The sequence below is a fragment of the Oryctolagus cuniculus genome, chromosome Y (genome assembly GCF_051225735.1).
Source record: "Oryctolagus cuniculus isolate XC-2025 breed Fujian yellow rabbit chromosome Y, ASM5122573v1, whole genome shotgun sequence".
NCBI classification, from domain to species: Eukaryota; Metazoa; Chordata; class Mammalia; order Lagomorpha; family Leporidae; genus Oryctolagus; species Oryctolagus cuniculus.
The window spans coordinates 13,093,845-13,113,082 of record NC_142889.1 but is presented as its reverse complement, the minus strand read 5'-3'; the positions used below and the strand labels follow the sequence as shown (position 1 = coordinate 13,113,082).

Genomic DNA, 19,238 nt, shown 5'->3' with positions numbered 1-19,238 from the left:
CGGTGCACCGTGATGATCCAAAGGCAGGATCCAGGTGCTTATCCTGGTTTCTCATGGGGTGCAGGGCCCAAGGACTTGGGCTATCCTCCACCACACTCCCAGGCCACAGCAGAGAGCTGGCTTGGAAGAGGATCAACCGGGACAGAATCCAGCACCCCGACTGGGACTAGAACCTGGTGTGCCGGCGCTGTAGGTGGGGGATTAGCCTCTTGAGCCATGGCGCCGACCTACTGGTTTGTATATTATTTTTTTTTAAGATTTATTTTTATTTATTTCAAAGAGTTATAGAGAGGGTAGAGACAGAGAGAGAGGTCTTCCATCTGCTGATTCAATCCCCAAATGGCTGAAATGGCTGAAGCTGTGCCAATCTAAAGCCAGGAGCCAGGGGTTTCCTCCAGGTCTCTGGATGCAGGGGCCCAAGGACTTGGGCCATCTTCTACTGCTATCCTGGGCCATAGCAGAGAGCTGGATCGGAAGAGGAGCAGCCAGGACTAGAACTGGTGCTCATATGGGGTGCCAGCATTTCAGGCCAGGGTGTTAACACACTGCACCACAGCACTGGCCCCCACTTTGTATATTCTATGTAAAGATACATATATTTATATTTTTGGTGAGATTTATCCATTTTTTATTTTTGTCTGTCCTTCCCTAAAATTTTACCCAAGAAACTTAAATCCTGGATCATAAGCTATGGACACTAAAGTCTGAACCATAAGTTATTTCTCACCCAATGAATTCTCCATAATATATATAGTATATTAAGTAAAATGTGTATATTAAAAATAAACTGTACAGTTAATTGTGTTCATCAAATCACTTTTTATGTCACTAAAGTGCTCTATAAGAGGCATAATAATTAACTCAGAAAACCGACTCAAGTTTTGACTTTGCTTCTGCTGCTGCTAAAGGCAGCCTGGAGGAGCCTGCATGGGACTGGGAACCCAGTGTTCTGGTTACAGGAGGGCCGGGCCCTGTCACCATTGAGTCTGTAAAGGCCAGTGTTTTGCTGGGTCCTCCAGACCCTGGCTCCTGGCTCATGGTCCCTATTACCTGTTTCTGACACTTTTCCTGAACAGCAGGAGCTGCCTCCCTCAGACTTGTTCACCTGTGTTGACAGCTTTATCCTCATCAGGGAAGTGGTACCCAGACTGATTTTATCCCATATGACATTCTCACTCTGATGGAGGAGATCATGGGACAATTGGCCTTTCTTATATGAGGTAAAACCTTCTTCATGGCTGAGATTTCGGCGATTTTTTCCAGCATGAGAAACCTAAGGCAATCCTGGAGAAGAGCAACCTCTCATCTGGAAGTCTCCACAGAAAAACCCTGCGTTCTGTAGTCTCAGTTTACAGTAACTGTGACCAAGCCACGCCATTAAATGAAAATGCACCCGAGTGCCTCCTAAGGACCAACCACTGCACACGCACACGCACAAGGAAGCCGGTGTCCACCAACAAACAGTGCCTATGGCGAGTCCTCCATACTGAACAATGGCCTTGCTTTCAAAAGCACCTGGGTCCTGGGTAACAGTTGGAGACATTCTGGGAAAGAAAGATTCCTATATGGAACTTCAGGAGGATAGAGGCTTTACCCAGATTAAGCTCCTCTAAATTCTAAATAACGCTGTTTATCTCTGAGGTCCAAGTGCTTCTGAGTCCTAGCCAGTTTCCTGGGGAATTTAACAGCAGCACTAAAATTATGTTGTTGAGATCTTAGCAACTTTGTCATCAGTTACAAATTTAGAAGGAGAAATCAGTACACATTTGTGTATTTCAGTGTTTATTAGAATACTATTTTGTTTACAGGGACAAAGCAAAAAGATGCATCTTTTATGTGTATATCATGTAAAATATTGTAAATATAGATTCTTGTGGATACAGATTAGATTTAAAAATTCTTTGAAGAAGCACCATTATTTTTAAATCTGACTTATTTGTAATTAGCTAATTTTTCCAAAAAAGTTTTTGTCTTTCAGGGCTGGAGCTGTGGCAAAGCAGGTAAAGCTGCTAACTGCAGTGCCAGCATCCTATATGAGATCTGGTTCGAGTCCCGTATGCTCCATTTCTGATTCAGCTCTCTACTATGGCCTGGAAAAGCAGTAGAAGATGACCCAAGTCCTTGGTCCCCTGCACCCATGTTGGAGACCCAGAAGAAGCTCCTGGCTCCTGGCTTTACAGGTCTTGCTGTTGCAGCCAATTGGGCAGCGAACAAGTGGATGGAAGAACACACACACACACACACAATCTCTCTCTCTCTCACTCTCACTCTCTTTCCTTGTGTGTGTGTGTGTGTAACTCTGACTTTCAAATAAATAATTATTCAAATAAGTTTTTGTCTTTCTATTTTTATTCTACTCTGATTAGTAAATAGTTGTCAAAATGTTTGGACAAAACTTTTATGCTCTGAAACAATAGAAATCATGTTTCTAAATGATGATCGGCATTATAAAATATCTAATAAATAGATTAGATTTTTGCTAATGTTCACTTAATGGTATATAACTGAATTATTATGAATGCAGTAGTATTTAAATATTATGGGGAAAATAAAAAATGTTATTAAGTTCATGTCTTTTATATATGGAAAGGAACATTTATTTGGTGTTAGTACTACTCACTGACTGAAAATTTAGTGTTTTCCTGATCTTCAAAAAAAGATAAATAACCTAATTAATGAATGAAAAACAAATTCAATTTTTACCAAAGCTGCAATGCAAAGGTGAATGATCTGAGAATGCTAACAGAGGATATAAATTTTAGTAAGGCTAATTTTGGCTTCTCAACTGTTAGAATTTCAATTTGCAAAAATAGTGTGACTCAAAACCTGAAATATATAACTAGAAATAAAATGTTTAGGCAACATCTCCATTCAACTATTTCAGAAATCAGAAAAATAATCAGTTTAAATTGAAAAAAATCAATTTAGGGAAAATTTCTAACAGGAGACATCAAGTTAAAAATTAGTTATGAAAACTCTTAAAGAAACTGTTTAATAAAAAATAAGAGGTAGAAAAGTTGCATTTCATTTAAAAATTTAATATTGAAGGATTATAAAGATGAAAAATGCAGTTTGAAAATGTTGTCACCGTTAAGAAAATAGTAAGCCTATTGAGAATAAAAACAAAGAAAATGATTTTTTTTTTTAATCAGCAAAGTTTAAATGGAGCAGTTGAGTGTAGATTTGTTTAAACCATTCTCTCATGTTCAAGAAAATCCTCAGCTTTATAAGTGTTCACAAAGAAGTGGAAGTAAATTATTTACAAGGAATTTTTGAACAGAAGCATTCTAGGTGAAAGGATAATCTGAAGTTTTCCTGCCAAAAATATATCCTTTTGAATGACTGCTGTACCCTGATAATTGAGTATAGTTATCTGAAAGAGCAGAAAAGTTGCCAGTGTATTTTTTTTTTTGACAGGCCGAGTTAGACAGAAAGAGAGAGAGACAGAGAGAAAGGTATTCCTTCAATTGGTTCACCCCCCAAATGGCTGCTACAGCCAGAACTATGCTGATCCAAAGCCAGGAGCCAGGTGCTTCCTCCTGGTCTCCCATTGGGGTGCAGGGCTCAAGCACTTGGGACATCCTCCACTGCCTTCCCGGGCCACAGCAGAGAGCTGGACTGGAAGAGGAGCAACCAGGACAGGACCAGCACTCCAACCGGGACTAGAACCCAGGGTGCCAGTGCCACAGGTGGAGGATTAGCCTACTGAGCCAAGGCGCAGGCTGCCAATGTATTAAAATGTAAAATAATTAGTTATAATAGTACAAATATTTTATAGTTAGCTTCAAGATAAATGACTAATACCAAATACATCTGAGAGCATTGTTTATTTTATAGCTATAGTATATAGACACATAAACAATATTTCTAAAATACACTTGTAATTCAACTATGAACTTAAGAAATTAGTGTCTATAATACAAATTTTATGTTTTGAATTATGTTTGAAAATTGAGGTTTTATGATGAAGGCACACAGAATTTAAGCTTGTCTTTATTGAAATATTATATGAGACTCTACACATTTTGAAGTATATTTGGAATGAATATCATCTTGAGCAAAAGGATTTTAAACTTGATATTGATATTAATCTTAATTTCCCACAATACAAGTACATGTTTAATAAATAAATAACAATTTTGGTAGGCTACAAAGCAATTTCTCACCAGAAGTTTCTCCAGAATTTAACATTAATTGAAGCTCTATGTTTTATCCATTAAGTGACCTAGGCCAACAATGCCTGCCCAATGTCAGCTACTTAGGGTTGGCTATGAGACAAGAAAGTTTTCAGACAGTTTGCAGACATCTCCCAAGAGTAACTGTGTGCTAGGAATGGAATCTGGTAGTATATGGTGATGGAAGAACTTTAGCCCCAGATTCCTGCAGGGAGACAGTTAATTGAGGTGGTCTTTTATTGAGTAAAGATAGTATCATTGTTTTTAGCTGCTTCCCAAAAGGGAGGCAGAAGAGATCAAGATGTTGTTGCTCATTTGGAAAGCCTATAATGAGAAAAAAAAAAGAAAACCCAGTACAAATTCTTCTCTGAATATCTTCAGATGAATGAAGCTGACTCAGGTTGGCTGAAGAACATCCATTTGTGGTCTACATTATTATCCTGGTCAGACATCTCTGACCAACAGTAACCATTGGCTGTTAGCTTTTCTTTAGACCTCATTTTTTTCCTAGGCTATGCCTTTTTACTGTCTACCTTAGGGTTCACTCCTGGAGAGATTTTAAATGACCCATAGTGATACATGAGCTATGTTATCTTTATTTGCAGAGCAAAGCATTTGCACTTTAACTCCAGTCAGGGATACTTTTTGAACAGCCATGGTTGTTTTGAACCCGATTGTTAACTGGAAGTGGAGGGACACTCTCAACTTTTGTATAAAATATAGTAGTACCCAGGATCAAAGGAGGGGAGAAAGACACGGAAAAGTAGGATCCTGATTCCTAAGGGTGATAGGCACTAGGGCTCTGAGTGCAAGAACAATCCAGTTCCCTTAGAGAGTTAAGAAAGAGTGAAGAGGCCGGCACCATGGCACACTAGGCTAATCCTCCACCTTGCGGCGCCGGCACACTGGGTTCTAGTCCCAGTTGGGGTGCCGGATTCTGTCCCGGTTGCCCCCCTTCCAGGCCAGCTCTCTGCTGTGGCCAGAGAGTGCAGTGGAGGATGGCCCAGGTGCTTGGGCCCTGCACCCCATGGGAGACCAGGAGAAGCACCAATGGCTCCTGCCATTGGATCAGTGCAGTGCACTGGCTGCAGCGTGCCAACCGTGGTGGCCATTGGAGGGTGAACCAATGGCAAAGGAAGACCTTTCTCTCTTTCTCTCACTGTCCACTCTGCCTGTTAAAAAAAAATAGAGTGAGGAGACCAAAGGAAAAGAGATGACATCAACATTTTTCATTAAGTAAGACTCCGCCATTAATTCACAAACTTGAAAGTGCAAATGATAAAATATCAGCAGTCGATCCAAATTTAGATAGGTGTATCACGATTTAAATGAAATCAGGAAGAATTTGCTCCATGATAAATGTTATAACAGAAAAGAGACAATGCCTACCAATCATCATCACAGTTCTTCACTACTAGAAAAGCATCCACTAATTGCAGTTAACATGATGTAGAGACATGGTCTCAACTGGGAAATTTGTGAAATATCTGGAGACATTTCAAGCTGTCACATAAGGGACTGCACTGTCTTTTAATTGGTAGATGTCACCCTTCATAATACAGTACTTTCCTGTGCTTCAACTAAGTTTATCCTGTTAAAGATGTGTAGGGTGTTCAGGTGGGAATTTAGACATAGGAAAAAATATATATTTGCTCCACTTTAGAGTCTTCACCTCTTAAAACACTTTTGCAAAAGTACGGGATTTTTTGTATCATGAACAAAGTTTTCAGAGAAGAGTGGGCTTGGAAAGCAGAATTTTAAGAAAGCACCTGATATCTTTACCTTGTGTTATGGTCTGTGTTTTCCTCTCCCTTAGATTGTGGCTAGCTCTAACTGATTGAGCATGCAAAAGCTAATAAACTGACACTTGCATTGTTATGGTCTTGTATATCAGGAACCAGCTGGAAAATTTCAGGGCTTCCTTTTCTATCTGGCTTTTGGCTTTGGATCAGCATAGCTCTGGCCTCTGAGAACAATTGGGGAGTGAACCAGCAGATGGAAGATCTCTCTCACTTTCTCTTTCTCTGCCTCCCCTTCTCTCTCTTTAAAAGTATCATACAGTTTCAAATGCATCAAGAGAGAAAAATAACAGAAATTAGCCATTTCCATTGATTCATTAAAAGTCAATCAGTATGTAAACAACAAAGAACTGCATGAACATAAATAATTTTCAGTAATTTATTTAAAAATGACTAATTAAGCAGAGAAATAAATGAGAAACATATCATCCAGGGAACAAAGGATGAATTTCTATTTCAGAAATCAGATATGAGTATTTAAATAGAAAGATTACATATAAAATTTGTCATTAAGTCCCTCACAGCAGAAATGCACCAGAGAAAATTTTCTGGGCACTGTAATGACAATAGAAAACATAATGTAAAATGTAACCACAAAAGCTGATATGTACCTACATGTACATTTAATGAAGACTGTTTAAGTTAACTTACAATTTAAACAAGAAATTCAGAAGGATTATTTTTGTAGATTAATGAGAAGGTTAATGAGGAAAAATGATGATAAAAGATGAAATCCTCATGTCCTGAATTGCACATCTCTTCCCTCTCTTATTCCCACTCTTATATATAACAGCGATCACTTTTCAGTTAAGTTTCAACACTTGAGAATAACTGTGTATTGATTACAGTATTCAACCAAAAGTATTAAGTAGAACAAACAAAAAAAATACTAAGAGGGATAACGTATTAAGTTGTTCATCAACAGTCAGGGCTTTAGTTAATATATGCTAAACTTATCTTCTGTATATAAAGAGAATTGAAAATTAATCTTGATGTGAATGGAAGGGGGGAGAGAGAGGGAAAGGGGAGGGTTGCAGGTGGGAGAGAAATTAAGGGGGGGGAAGCCATTGTAATCCATAAGCTGTATTTTGGAAATTTATATTCATTAAATAAAAGTTAAAAAAAAATCTTAAATACAAAAAAAGATGAAATCCTGAATTCAGAAAATAAGCCCACCAATATTAATTTAAAGCTATAGCAAAACTAATTCTGAACTTGTATATAGGTACCATTCTTGACAAGGAGTGTAATATTTCATAGGTTTGTGAAGAATATGAAATCAATTTTATAGTGTTAAAGTTATATTCTATCAATAATCATTACCCTGTAGTGCATTGGTGAGGAGGAGTGTGTTCCAAATAATAGGAAAAGGGGATTTCTTGTGAAATATTGTTGTCTAATTCAGAAAATCTATGTGAAATGCCATTCTCTATACTATTGATAATTGCACTTTTGGAGAAAAATGTTAGCAACCTAGATTGGTAAAAGGTAAAATATTCAATGCTATTACATTCATTTGTCTAATAAAATTGGAATAAAATTTTGGGGACTCCCAACGACAAGGAAAATGGTCCAGGGAAAATAGCAAACGAATAAGCAAATATTCCATTCATAGAAGATTCACCACAAATATGACAAATTAATTTGCATAGTTCATATTGGAGGGATCAAAAGGCATTAAAAATAACTAACTTCAAAATTTCCAAGATTATTTCTTACTTATATGAGAATCAATCTTTACATTATTTTTCATATGAGAAATAATGTACCAAAATGAAATTCCACATTACCTAAGCTTCAAACACATGGATTATATTTTTAACATGTAAGCCAATATAATGGGGATCAGGAATCACAAAAAATAGCATTAGCATGAAAATGACAAGAAACTATATGCATAAAAAGGCATGTTTGGAAAAAGAAAGTAAATAACTAAAAGTATAGTGAATCTACTTAATATAAAACATGTTGAACATTATACAGTTAGTGCAGTCAAATACAATGAAGTTAGATTCATACAATTTTTAATATAAATTTACATAGACAAAGGTTAGAATGAAAAGGAATTAAATAACCTAATTGTTTCTCTGAACTATGGAAACAAAATAAAAGACAATATTCTAATTATTTATATTGTATAAGTTTCAAAACTTGACCACAAGACAAAATCCATGAATTCACAAGTTGATTGTGTAAAAAGTGAAAATTTAATAAAAATGCTTAACTAATATTCACTCTTTGTAACATCAAAGAGGAAAACAAGATAGACAGAAGGGAAAAAAGAGGATTACAGTCTACAAAGACAAGAGCAAAATTCCCATAGTTGTATAGTGTGAAAACAGAAATAAATATTGACAGATCACAGAGAAACTGTCATTATTGTAGAATTTGATAGTGATTTCATGTGCCTTAAACAAAGAAAACTAAATTTAAACTACTTTCTGCAGTAAGAAGATCATTTCTTTACTTCTTAAAAGAAAAGATCTTGGGATTAGGTACCAAAAGAAAATTCATAGGTGCACACACCAAAAAGAGAAAGAAGATTTCTTTCTGCATTAAGTTAAGAAAGTACAAAGGATAAAGCTTCAATTCATGAAGACCATTGAACTAAGAGAGGCACATGGTCTTTGGCGTGTCAAAGTAAAAAAAAAATTAGATGCAAGTAAAAAACACAAGTAAAAATCCACATGTATAGATTATACTTTAAAATCTTGAAATTTTAACTTTATTTTTTTAATTTTTTTAATTTTTAATTTTAATTTTTTAATTTTTAAAATAATTAAAATTTCAAAATATTTAAAATATTACTATTTTAAAATATTTAATGGATGTTATGATTTGTTTTCAGATTTGTTTCATCAACTTGTTAAAATGGATGTCATAACAATCATGTTTGTAGAATACCAATTATTCTTTTATCAGCACTAATAAGCACAAAAGGACTGACAGTGGCATAGACATTTCCTACAAGTCTCTGGACACCCAGGACAATTGTATCATATTTCCACAATATGGTTGAGAAGGATAACATTATAATATCCACACAGTACATGATCACGAAAGAAACTCACAACAGCAGGACAGTATTGGTGGCCCTTTTTGCTAGAGAGATTCTTGGTAAAATGCTCATGCTGTGAAGGTACTCAGATCTTCTCTGATGATTATTAGCTAGGAAAATCGCCATGTATGCATTGCAGAGAAGCATGATTCCTACAAAAAAGATATCCTGTGACAATGTGAGAATAAAAAATATTTCCATGAAGATAGAGTTCATTGAGGAAAGTGAGCAGTACTTACTGACATGGAGTAGATGGGTAATGTTTGAATGAGCTACAGTGTACATTATCATGCTACTCTTGGAGGACAAGTTCAAGGACCAAAAACAGAAGAAAGCATGGATAGCATAATTTGTGAGTTTTTGCTTAAGTCTTATGCAGGAGGTGCTGGGGCTGATGGAAATAACCTGAATGATCCTAAGGAGGCAGGTGGTACAGATGGAGAGACCCCTCATCAACCTGATCATATAGAACAAAGCCTTACATTTTACATTATTTGGAAAATTCAGTGACTTGAACATGTCTGCAGATAAAATATCCAGTGTAGAGAGTAGCAACACTATGCGGACAAAAGCCAGGTGACAGATGGTCACATCAGTAGGCTTAGGCCTATGAGTGTGGTAGATTGTGAAGATGTGGAAGAAAAGAAGGAAGGCATTGGCTAAGATTCCAATTCCAGCTTGGAAAAAAAACCATATTTCTTAATAACATAATTGGAAATTTCATTGATCTTAACAGCATAGAAGAAACATGTTAGATACCTGAAAATCAAGCAAAAAGGTGACCTATCATCAGTAGTTTTTCTGTCATGAAAATAATCAAAAATCATTTTTATTTTGCCCACTTACTTCTAACAAATCCAGTTTATTTTATATAAATTCTTTGTAGTAAAATTCTGAACTACCCTCTACAATAAATGAAGTTTTGTCCCAACATCCAACATCCATTTTCTGAACCCTTTGAATATCCCTCTATTTGTAGATTTCAAAAACTTTTGCAACAAAATAAATGTGTTTTTAATTTAGTTTTCCTGTAAACTTTTTGAAGCATTCTGTTTAAACACACACACACACACACACACACACACACACACACAGAGCAAACAAAATTTGTATTCAGCAAAGAATGGCTGAAGTAGAAAATTCCTCTACAACCATAGCACCTGCATGAGTAATGTGTCAAAGGACACATTTTCCAGGTGATTAAGCACTTGTTGAAATTTCTTCAAAGGCTAATATACCAAACATATTTATGTATCAGAGCTGAAGAACTTATTGTTCCATAAACATACATCTGCACCCTCTGGACAATATAGATCCAGGAAAAGCCCCAGGATCATATTGACTAAAGGACTATTTCCATGTTTGAAGGATCATAATCAATTCTATTCCATTAATTAAAGTTAGCATGGAGTAATATCTATGCAATTCTTATAGCTGTATATGTATATAATTACATTGATCTACTCCTACTACTATTAGCAATTCAGTAAGAGACACAATAATTACATAAACAAGTAGATAAGTGTTTAAATATTTTATTCTTACTGCATAGCAATATTTGGATGATTCTCTCTAACTTGTATCCTTCATTCTGTAATTGCCCACCATTCCCTGAAACAGATTTGATCTCACAGATCTTCAGTTGCTGTCTTTTTAAAATGAGGCTCTTGGGTAACATGCAGCCAGAATGAGGGAAAATCATGGTTGATGTGGAAGGTCATTAACAGATGAAGTACAATCACTTACATAATTTATTTTGAAGAGTTGTCTAAATTCCCCAGATTAGGTGGTCTATACCATATGTAAGAATACAAAAATAATATTTATTGTATATTTACATTTTAAACTTAATTTAACATCATAAGTTTTTCTGTGAGTAATCTGACAGTCTCATCATTTCATGATCACTGAATTTATAATAAAATTCTACTGATGTGTGAGAAATGGAATAGAAGAAAGTTTGAGCATGGTCACCTATAATTCTGTCAGAGTGTAAAGAATAATTGGGTCCTTTATTGAACAAGGTAACTACTTAAAATCTGGATGTACAGCTCAGTTATCACTCTAAGAAGTGACAACCTGTGGATACTTGGTCTGAAGGTGAAGCCCATAAACAGTCTCAGGATACAGAAAGTGTGGACAACATTCATTTGCTTTATTCTGGCTTTCAACTTATATTCCAATGCACAAAGGTAATCCTGGATCACAGTGAGGATAATACCACAATTAAATGAACCAGAAATCAAAAGATTGATAAAATTTCTGGGCTTAGGTTAGACATTCACATAAAACAAAAGAACTGTAATGACAGACAGAAGCCACCTGCACAAACTCAAATGCTATTTTAAAATGCACAAACACACACACATAAAGTGTGTGTGTGTGAGAGAGAGAGAGAGAGAGAGAGAGAGAGAGAGAGAGAGAGAGTTATCTTCCACCACTGGTTCACCCCTCTAGATGCCCACAAATAAAGAAAATTTACATACCTTAAATAAAAATTTTTAAAAATAAAATAATCTTTAAATAAAAAGTATCAAATTATGTTTTCTTTTACTTGTTTATTTAATAAATTTGAATTCTACAGCATGTCCATAATCATTTATTATTCCAAGAGCTTTCTGGTTCATTCTTTGAAGTTTTCCAAATAGAAATGTGTGTCTTCTGGGAACATATTATCTCTGTGCAGAAACTCCAGTAGCGATTACAGTGCTGTCTTGTGGTTCATGGTTTTCTGATGTTATTAGATAGTTTAGGATATCTTGGTCAAGATCTTGGATGAGGATGGATGAGTATAATACCTTCATTAGGAGGCTGGAGGGAGTCCTTATGTTGTTATTCCAGATTGCAAGTCATATCAAAAAATAAATGAGAAGAAACTCAGGACAGGAAACCCAAGGATAAGCCTGGTATGATGATGAGAGTGCACTGAGCAGTTATGGGGAAATGGGAGCTGTGAGATATAGGGATAAGTTATGTGTGCTGTTAATGGACTCTCTCCAGGACCTTTGCATACACTCATCTAAGTTTGTTTCTCTTGACAATCAGGCTAGCGTCACATTTACCTGCTTTAGAAAATATTTAAGTATGCCAACTGCCATGATTTTAGACCTCTCAGGTACAGTTTCTCATTCCTTAATTGGCATCATCTTTTTCTTTTTGGGCTGTTAACTTCATTTGTGAAGAATCAGATAGTCCTAACCTTCATTGGGTAAATGACCTGGTCCTGCCCTGTTAAAGTGGGAATCTTTATCCCCAAGCTGTGGGGAGACTGAAGCTCACAGTAACCTCTTCAATTCAGCCCATCTCCAGCCCCCAGATGCCTGACCTGGAAGATCTAATGCTTCCCACGAGCATGTGTTTTGTCTTGTGAGCAGTGAACTCTCAAAACAGTGTGACAACAAGCCATATTTCTGTTTTTCATACAATTTTGTGTTTTGCCTGGAGTCAATAATTATGTTAGCATAATTTTCTGTGTACTTATCAGGTAACTGCACATACCACAGCTACTATGCTGTATGATACACAGTTTATGAGGTGTCTGTAAGTATTGCTAAAATTTTCTGAATCTAGGTGCTCACATGTTGAATAAAATATTAGCACACTAGGCAGCATAACATTTTATTGCTTTAAAATCCCAAAATTTCATTATCAATTTGAATGCAACTTTAAGAACTTTATATCTATATCTTGATATAGAATTGTTACTCCATTACTGATTTTATCAAGTTAGCTACTACATCCTATAATCAAAATCAAACATCTTCTATAAATGAGAAATTTTCTCATTTTACCTTAGACTTTATTATTCCTACCTGAATAGCTAGCTAAGAAAACCCTACTTTATGACCATCCTAACACAGATACCATGAGTTTCTTTATCATTATATGATCTTGCTCTAAGTGCTGCAAGTTGTCCTAACTCAGATTAACAGGATTTAAGCATTGGAAGGCCAGCAGAATCGTTATCAGTAGTGGATATATGTTTGTTTGTTTTTTATATTCTTGGATCTGTTAACTAACTTCCGTTTTTTTAAATTTCCCAAAATGTATCATACCACATTTTTGCATTTCAGCAAATATGCATGCATATGTTTGTCTTTTAATTATGGTACACCCTAAAATATTCATTATTGGTAAGGGGAATCAAAGCAGAAAATTACTTTGTCATGTCCATCAGATATATTTTTTTAATTTTTTCTTTTGTTTTATTATTTTTATCCCATATTATCAAAAATAATAAGCTCACCAATCTTTTCACTACAAATATATGATTGTTCTTTTGGGCCTTTACATTTTAACATGATAAATTCACTGAAAATTGTTTGACTTGTCCTAGCAACTTCCATCTTCATGGTCTATCAAATCATTTTAGGATGATATGCGCTTTTACACATTTGATGAAATACCTTTTTCACATGTTTATTTTTTAGTCTCACCATTTGCCATTCACTTTAAAATGCCCATGCATTGGATTGAGACACTATTTCCACAGTTTCAAGATTATATGTGGGAATATGAGGGGAAGGAGGAAGAAGAGTTGGAAGGTGGGAGGGAGGAGAGGGTCATATTGCCATGTTCCTAAATCAGTATGTATGAAACACAGGAAACCTGTATATATTAAATAAAATTTCAAAAAGAAAAAAATATTATTGCAATAAACTGGGGCTGGAAATGTTGCATAGCAGGTAAAGCTGCCACCTGCAGTCTAACATCCCATATAGGCACCAGCTCATGTCCCGGCTGCTGCACTTATGATTCAGCTCTTTGTTATGGCCTGGGAAAGCAGTAGATGTTGGCCCAAGTCCTTGATTCCCTGCACCTGTGTGGGAGACCTAGCGAAACCCCTGGCTCCTGGCTTCAGATAGGTGCCGCTGAGGAGTGAACTAGCAGATGGAAGGCCTGTCTCTTTATCACCTTCTTTCTCTGTGTAATTCAAATAAATAAATCTTTAAACAACAATAAAAAAGAAATAAACTGCTTATGATTCCCTTGTTAAATGACTGCAACATTTCTGTATTTTAAATTAATTTTGACTATTTAATTTATATCCATTATATCTTCTTGTGAACCCATTCTGCTCCTATAACATTCCCCACTGGTATACCCAGTAGTCAAAATATAATACACATAGAAAAATGAACATTTATCTATTGTATTTGAATTTATATCTACCACCTGACTAAATACTCAACCTAATTTATGTCAAATCTAGCACAAGAAATTTCAGGGTACATTATTTTGCTTTGTCTCTGGTAAGGCATCATCTGTCTAAATTCTAGAAAATGCCTGAGCAAATTTCATGTTCATACTATTTGAGAACAATCTAATGCCACTTCCATCACTCTTATTAGCAGTCTTTTATAGCCTTTATGTATTATCATGAAGCTTTAACATTTCATGAAGGGCATTAGGCTATTTACTTGTTTGGTCTTTGAATTCATGGAGCTCACTTTTTTTGGAATGTTGAAGCAACCCAGCATAACAAGGATAAATATCATTTGGTCCAGATGGATGATCTTTCCGATACATTTTGGAGTTGATTAGCTAGTATCTTGTTGAAGGGTTTTGCATCTATGTTCAGTCTTGTTTTATTTTTTTCAAGTTTAATTATTTTTTTCATCCTACTAATTTGGGGTTTGGGTTTTTTTTCTAGGTTTTGTGATGCATTGTTAGACCTTTCTAACTTCTTGATGTAGATGCTAATTGCTGTAACATTTCCTTTTAACATTCCTTATGCTGGATCCCATAAATTTGGATATATTGTGTTGTTATCTTAATTTGTTCCTCAGATATTATTATTTCCATTTTTCATCCACTGTTCAAAATGGACATTTGTTCAATCTCCTTGTGTTTGTAAACTCCACAGTTGTAGGGTGAACCTGTACTATAGGTGTCAATTAGGTTCCTTTGTTCTGTTAGGAGATTAGTCATATTTCTTCATTTAATTTTGAATATTTCATATGTGCATTGACAAAAGGTAGGTGTTAAAGTCCCCCATTATTATTTTTAAGACTTATTTATTTGAAAGGCAGCATTACAGAGAGGCAGCTGTAGAGAGAGAGAGAGAGACAGAGAGAGAGAGAGAGAGAAGTCATCCATCCGATGGTTCAGTCCCCAGAATGCTGCAACAGCAGGAGCTATACTGATCCAAAGTCAGAAACCGGGAGTCTCTTCCAGGTCTCCCATATATATATGGCGGTGACCAAAACTTACAGAATCAAATTACTTCTCAGTAATTAACCAGATAACCAAGCCAACAAAGTAACTGGAGACCTTTGAAGGAGAACAGATCAACACATATGAGATGTTTAGAATGTAGTCACTGGGCATACAGACACAGGAGAAAACCCTGAGATGTGGTAATATTGGTTCCAGAAACATAAGGAGGACAATGGCTATAGGTAAATGGCATTGAGGCATCTGATAAAGACAATTGCTTCAAGCATTGGCATAAAGATATCTAAAGTCTTGCATGATATGGAAGCTCAGGAAATAAAGTCACTCCATGGTAGGCTCAAAACCATTCTGAACAAGGAATGTAGATAACTGATAGAAGATCAAGACTACATGCAGAGAGGCTGGAGCACACAAAGATCATCATTGAATGCAGAGTGGAGACAAGCAAAGAAAGTTCTGTTATAGACACGGGAGTGGAAACTCATATGACTGGCACATGGTGTAGGCACAAGCGATGCTAGGAACTTTTGAGAGCTGATATAGATGATAGATTTTAAAAAATAACACAATAGCAGCTCTTTCTCCTGAGCATACCTGTGTTGCTTGTCAGTGTGCCTTCTGCTTTAAATAAGTCTTGCCTCTATTCATTTTCCTTAAATCTCTTCCTTGAGTCCTTCTGGATAGGGGTCAGTACTAAGAGACCGTAGATTTTGAAATAGATGATGAATGGTGACTAATATTCTGATAAGGTAAATCCCAAGTAACAATAAACCATGCAGTTATCTGAGAAAAGAGCCTTTCAGGAAGGAAGGAAGACCACATGCTGCTGAAAAGAAGGGGGTGAAGGGTCTCGGGAGGATGGGGTGACAGGTGGGGTTAGTGTTGAGGTCTGGGAAGGTGCCGAAGGTCGTGTAGAGCCTGCAGGCCCTACGAATGCTTCAGACTTTTACTCTCAAGTAAAGAAGGCACTGAAGGAATTTGACCTCACTTCAATTTCACAGAGATGTCTCTGGTTGCCTGCTCTGGGTTTCAGGAGGGAGGCAGCTGTGTCCAACCATAACCTGAAGGATTAGTCCAGATGAGAGGTGCAGGGGCTTGAGAGCAATTGTGGAAAGGGAGAGGCACTCCTGCGTGTCCACCATGATGCATCCTTTCCTCAGACTTCCATCAGTAGCCCCAACTCACTGCAGTATTGATATCTCTGATGTCCTCCTCCTTTCCTGTCCAAAACCTTCTTCATGTGTTATTTCCCATCCTCTTCATACAAGCACTTGCTGCCTAAATCCAACACCTCATCTGTGAAGCCTTCTAAGAGGCAGTTGTAGCTTGTGCCTGACCCAGCTTCTCTAAGGAAGCTTCTAACTTATGCTTGGGGAGAACATACAAACCAAATCCAGACTTTTCTAGGGCTCTAAAAATAAAAAAAATTAAATTAAAATAGGACAACAGACAACTCGAGTCACAGTGAAACAGAACTGTAGGTTTAGGACATCAAAATTGATTATGATGGTAACTATGACAGTACAATAGTTTCCATGTTGTCACAATTTATGTTGCCATAAAAAGTGTTTTATGACATTACGATGATATGTTTATGCTTTTGCTAATCATACATCACACTTTATGGCATATACTTGATTAAGAATTCACAATGGATTTTAGGACATCACACTTATGACATAGCAATTGTTTATGACATCTAAACAGTGGTTTATGACATAACAATTATTACAAAACAATAGCATATTTATGACATCATGATTGTGGTTTTAAGAATAAGATATTGGTTTGTGATATCACAATCAACTATTTTTTTTAGCATTTCTACAGGAAAGGACATTATAATGATGGATTTATACACCACAATAAATTTGGACATCACAATGTTTTTAGGACCTTAGAGTTGATTGCCCATCTCTTTGGTGATTTAAAACATCACAATTGCATATGAAAGCACTGTTGGTTTATGATATCACCATTGATTTTGACATAAAAATTCTTCATTACAGCATGATGGCTTATAGCATCATAATTGATTATGCCATCAAAAAGTTCATTTTATTATGTCACAGTGGTTTTATCTCTTCAAAATCGATTAGGATTTCATACCATCAGATTATGATGTTACAATAGTGGTTTATCATATCCAAATTTATAAATCAGAAACATTAGTATGAAATTATGATTACAAAATAACAGTGATTATTTATAACACCACAATATTAATATGATGTCACATTTGATTTTGACAGCCCAATTATTTTTAAATTTTTACAGTGTTAGATGTATGGATATAAAATTGTTTAGGACAGTAGAATGTTTTTTATGGCATCACAATTGAATTTTATATCCTACTGAAGTTTATAACATCACAATTAATTATGAAAAGAAATTGGTTGATTCACAAAACTGCCATGGTGGACTTACGGTGTAATGATATTAGTTTATGGTATCACAATTTATTTTGACATGACAACCATGACTTATGACATTACAATTTCATTCATTACATCACAAAAATTGGAATTTAACCTCCCAATGGTAGGGTTACTGTATGACAATATTGGTTTATGACCTCACATTGATTTCCTGACATTATAACTGATTTCTCACACAATTGTTTTATGACATTAGAATTTCAGATTTGTGACATCACAATTGTTGCTTATATATCACAATTCTATGGCATCAGAACAGATTATGGCATCCCAATGATTTTTAGAACATCATAATTGATTATTACATAATATTGGTGGCTTATGGCATCAAAAAGATGACATTGCAATGGTATTATGACATCACACTAAATGTCAACATCATATTGTATTTATGAAATCACAATGGCAATTTTATGATTTCAAAGGTTTATTATAGTACAATGTATTTATGACATCACAGTTATGGCAGTAAAGTATTAGTTTATGAAATCACCTTATCTTTTGATGTCATCATTGTTTATGACATGATATTCTGTTTTATGACTTTACAATTGCCTATATCACAATGGTAGTTCTTAAATTTGAGAACTTATTTGTGCTTGTAGTATGATAAAAATGTGTTTAATATCTGTCCCCAATTTCTTGTGCGAATATATTAAGGGTTCAAACAAATTACATCCTAATACTGTGACTTTCATTTACTGAGAAGACAGAATATGCCTTTCTGTTTATGGATCCAATGAATTTTATATTCAATTATTTACTTTTGTTGAGAACTTCGATATTTGATAGTATTACTCTGTGTATCTAATATTAGCTCTTACTTTCCTCCTATAAATTTTAATTTTCATGGTTATATAATCTGAATTTTTGTCATGAGTTCTTTCTTGTGATACACAAATAGCTTTCTGAATGTACATATTCCAAGGTCCACCAGGGTGACAGCTATTATGAAAAGAGCTATAAATATTTATAGCAAATATGCTGTGAAGTTCAAATGACTGTTGTGCATCAATAAGAAGATGTTCACAAGAATTTATTAATGAATTTGGGCTTATTTCACGTGTAATGATTATTATTCCAAGCAATAAGATGCTTCTCTGTATTGTATGTATTGAAGAAGTTTTCTCTGCCTAATAGTCCTTACCAGGAAGGTAGCAAGAATAGGTGCAGCTACAGATAATTTGGAATGAGCACCAGTCCGTGGTAGTAACAAGAGGGAAATAATGGGCATTTCCATAATTTTAAATGTGTCACATTCCATTTTTGAAACTTGTTTACACAATGACATTTTATGTTTTTTTGAAAGATTTATTTTTTACTTGAGAGTCAGAATTACACAGAGAGAGGAGAGGTAGAGGTAGAGGTAGAGGTAGAGGTAGAGGTAGAGGTAGAGGTAGAGGTAGAGAGAGAGAGAGAGGGCTTCCATCCTTTGGTTCACTCCCCAGTTGTCTGCAGTGAGTGGAACTGCACCGATCCAAAGCCAGGAGCCAGGAGATTCTTCCAGGTCTCACACACAGGTACAGTGGCCCAAGGACTTGGGCCATTTCTACTGCTATCTCAGGCCATAGCAGGGAGCTGGATCAGAAGT

At 35.7% G+C, this 19,238-nt stretch overlaps 2 pseudogenes; one reads left to right on the top strand and one right to left on the bottom strand.

The window, feature by feature from the left end:
- Positions 1-1,530, top strand: part of LOC127485582 (uncharacterized) — a 226,917-nt pseudogene extending 225,387 nt beyond the window's left edge.
- A 7,331-nt stretch (positions 1,531-8,861) lies between these two features.
- LOC149119247 (putative vomeronasal receptor-like protein 4) lies at positions 8,862-11,313 on the bottom strand (annotated as a pseudogene).
- Between the last annotated feature and the right edge of the window lie 7,925 nt (positions 11,314-19,238).